Source organism: Grampus griseus (assembly GCF_964374135.1).
Source record: "Grampus griseus genome assembly, chromosome: 8".
Lineage (NCBI taxonomy): Eukaryota > Metazoa > Chordata > Mammalia > Artiodactyla > Delphinidae > Grampus > Grampus griseus.
Genome location: NC_139002.1, coordinates 57937983 through 57942272, shown reverse-complemented (window position 1 = coordinate 57942272; position 4290 = coordinate 57937983). Strand labels below are relative to the sequence as shown.

General features: G+C 41.0%; 1 pseudogene across 1 annotated transcript; it reads left to right on the top strand.

Moving 5' to 3' along the window:
* Window positions 1-1358: 1358 nt before the first annotated feature.
* On the top strand, window positions 1359-1560 carry LOC309826364 (H/ACA ribonucleoprotein complex subunit 3-like; annotated as a pseudogene). Its single transcript has one exon. The product of its transcript is annotated as an H/ACA ribonucleoprotein complex subunit 3-like (transcript).
* Window positions 1561-4290: the final 2730 nt, after the last annotated feature.

The window sequence follows — 4290 nt, the reverse complement described above, 5'->3', positions numbered from 1 at the left end:
AATTAGAATTTTAAATTCTATATTCAAATTTAACTGGGCATCCTTATTTTTGTTTGCTAAATCTTGCAACTCTAATTATGAGTAACCTCTAGTAAGAAATCAGATCTTGCAGCCCCACAGACTGGCTAAGGGTTTCTTTCTTTAGCAGTGAGACTGCCCTAATCCAAAGTTTAGAACCAAGCAATCTCACATGCTCAACAGAGAGACTGAACTAGAAAACACATACTATAATTTTCTGATTTTTATAGAGGATAGAGTAAAATACTCACTATAATTCCTAGTTGCAGAAAATTTGGGAAGGAGCAAAGGAGATTATTATGCCTTTTATATGTTCTTGAGAAGAGATATGCTCTGCAGGTACAAAAATCATATTTAGATGCACTTTTCTTTCAGGTCTGTTTATTTATTTATTTATTTATTTATTTTTGCCGTACGCGGGCCTCTCACTGTTGTGGCCTCTCCCGTTGCGGAGCGCAGGCTCCGGACGCGCAAGCTCAGCGGCCATGGCTCATGGGCCCAGCCGCTCCGCGGCATGTGGGATCTTCCCGGACCAGGGCACGAACCCGTGTCCCCTGCATTGGCAGGCGGACTCTCAACCATTGCGCCACCAGGGAAGCCCAGGTCTGTTTATTTTTAAAGGCAATTCTGGTAGAAGATTGGCTCAAGGGGTGGGAAGGTTTGTGGAAAGGTTTGAAAGAGAGAACATTATAATTGGCAATTTCTGGGACTTCCCTGGTGGTCAAGTGGGTAAGACTCCATGCTCCCAATACAGGGGACCTGAGTTCGATCCCTTGTCGGGAAACTAGATCCCACATGCATGCCGCAATTAAGTGTCCTCATGCTGCAACCAAAGAAGCCCGCAGGCCAGAACTAATAGCCTGTATGCCACAACTAAAGATCCTGCATGCTGCAAGGAAGATCCCGCGTGTTGCAGCTAAGACATGGTGCAGCCAAAATAAATAAATAAATAAATAAATAATTTTTTTTTTTTTTTTTGCGGTTCGTGGGCCTCTCAGTGTTGTGGCCTCTCCCGTTGCGGAGCACAGGCTCCGGACGCGCAGGCTCAGTGGCTAAGGCCCACGGGCCCAGCCGCTCCGCGGCATGTGGGATCTTCGCGGACCAGGGCACGAACCCATGTCCCTTGCATCGGCAGGCGTACTCTCAACCACTGCGCCACCAGGGAAGCCCAATAAAATGTTTTTAATTGGCAATTTCTTCACTTATAGAATTGACTGCTTAGTGAATGCAGCTTCTGTTTTGGACAGATTCTTTTTTTTTAATTTGCAAAGTAAAAACTTCCATATTTTTTTTAAAGCACAACGTAATATGGGCAGACGGAATTGGACCCTCTGGCTTTGGTGTGGTCATGTTTCTCCAGTATTATCTCAATGAGCAGGGAGACCAGATCTATTCGCTGAAGAAGCTTGACCCTATGAGACAACAGACCTGCATGGCCCATCCTGCTCAGTTCTCCCAGGCGACAAATACCCTTGACACCATATTACCATCAAGGCATGCTTTAAGGTGTTCATGACCCAGCAATTGCACCCCGTCCTCTGAGGATCTCTTAAAATTTCAGGTCTCTTCTGCTGTCTGCTCGCCCTCAAGAGACTTTCTGAAACCAAGCTCTTCAATCTGTGAGCCTTGAAGCTTTCCTACGACCCTTGCTCTTTGGAATCCAGTCTCATGATTGCCTTGGATCATGCTTGTTGTGAGGCAATCATGTTGTGAGGCAAACATGTTCCGTTTAAAGGGAAGACGTTTGAATCTTCTTATACTTTGAATCACTGCCAGGTTATTAAAATGATTTGAAGAAAAAAAGAACATAATATGACCCCACCAACATTACCACCTACTCCAATTAGCACAGGGTCTAAAAATCCCTCCTATCCTTGTGATTTCTAATTGCTCTCTATCCCAAACCTTATAGTCTTGAAGGAAAAAAATATGCTACTTAAAGATATCCAGAAATGAATGTGATGGGGAAGCATTGGCACTACATATACGCCACATTTCATCTTGACTTGGACACATGCTGGAAGGACTAGCCTCGTTCAAGCCTCAATAGAAAGCACCATGTAAATCTCAGAGAAAGAGAAATTCATAATATTTACTTTACAAATTAATGAACAAAATAAGAATAAAGATGGTAACAGACCTAAAGTTCTCTGTAGATATTTGTTGAATAAAATGATTTTAAACTTCAGACATATGTGCCCAATTTTTTTTAAAGTCAAATTTTGCAAGGGCATTTCTATTAATGTACACTGGTAGAAAAAAAATTTAAGTGAAATTGACATTTTGGCTCTTAGCCTGAACAGGGAGCCCTTCATGTAACTCAGCCAGTAAAGATTTAGATTTCTAAAATCTTGGTATGCCAGGCCATGAATTACAGACCCGTTCTATAAACTTTATGTCCTGAAGTAAGCCAGGGTCCTGCTTGTTGATCCTGCTTATTTATGTTAAATAAATAAATAAAATAAAAAATGGAAAATAACAAGTTTTTGTGAGGATGTAGAGAAATTGGAACACTTATCCATTTTTTAAAAAAAATTTTATTTATTTTTTGCCTGCATTAGGTCCTTGTTGCTGTGTGCAGGCTTTCTCTAGTTGCAGCGAGTGGGAGCCAATCTTCGTTGTGGTAAGCGGGTTTCTCGTTGCGGTGGCTTCTCTTGTTGCAGAGCAGGGCTCTAGGTGCTCGGGCTTCAGTAGTTGTGGCACGCGGGCTCACTACTTGTGGCACAGGGGCTTAGTTGCTCAGAAGCATGTGGGATCTTCCTGGACCAGGGATTGAACTCATGCCCATGCATTGGCAGGCGGATTCTTAACCACCGCACCACCATGGAAGTCCCCCCTTATCTGTTTTTGATGGGAGTGTAAAATGGTACAGCTGCTGTGGAAAACAGTATGACAGGTTAAAAGTTAAAACAAAAAGTTAAAACATAGAATTACCATATGACCCAACAACCCTACTCCTAAGTATATACTCAAAAGAATTGAAAACAGGGAATCAAACAAAATACTTGTACGGGAGTTTTCATAGCAGCATTATTTGCAATAGCCAAAAGGTAGAAACAACCCAAGTGTCCATCAGCTAGCTAATAAATGCAAAAACAAATTGTGATATAACCATACAATGGAATTTTATTCAGCCATAAAATGGAATGAAGTACTGATACATGCTACAATATGGATGAAACTTGAAAACATTATACTGAGGAAGTAAGTCAGACATAAAAGGACAAATATTGCATGATTCCACTTATGTGAATTATCTAGTAAAGGCAAATTCAAAGAGACTACCAGGGGCTGGCGAAATGGGGTAATGGGGAGTTATTACCAAATGGTAGAGTTTCTATTTTAGGTGATAAAAAATTTTGGAAACAGATAATGGTGACAGTTGCACTACACTCTGAATGTAATTAATGCCACTTAAAAATGATTAAGAAGGATTTGCAACAACATGGCTGGAGCTAGAGGGTATTATGCTTAGTGAAATAAATCAAATACTGTGTTTTCACTTATATGTGGAAACTAAAACATAAGCAAATGAATATAACAAGAAACAGAAACAGACACAGATATAGAGAACAAACTAGTGGTCACCGTTGTGGAGAGGGGTGGGGGAGGGACAAGATAGGTTAAGGGGATTAAGAGACACGAAGTAGAAGATATAAAATGAATAAGATACAAGCATCTAATGTAGAGCCAATGTTATAACTTTAAACGGAGAATAATTTATAAAAATATAGAATTATTACATTGTAAACCTGAAACCAATATAACCCTGTAAATCAACTACAGTAAAATAAAAAAATAAAAATGATTAAAATGGAAGTGTTCCGTACATACATTTCAGCGTGCGTGCGCACGTGCACACACGCACACACAAACAAAAACCTGGGCCTAAGACTTGATCTGGAGTAGGGTGGCTCTAAATTCCAGAACAGTCCACATATATGACTGTTGGGCCAATGGTAATTAATAGTATCACCTTAGGCTTTCAAATCTGTGCCAGTTTTAACAATAAATTATATGGTCACCCTACCTCTAAGGATCTGATTTTAAGTGGTTCTGAGATCCTAACCACAGGGCATTAGGACCTTGGAAAGGTTTTGTGATGACATCTCCTTTTGAAAACTAAAACCCGCCGGCCTCCTGGGAACTGGAGGCAGTGAAGGAAACCTCTGCACTTCACACGAACGCCCTGCTACCAACTGGCAAACAGCCCTTTCCTCTGGGTCCTGATAACCCGAGACTAAAGAGAAACACTGGGAGGATAAAAGCGGA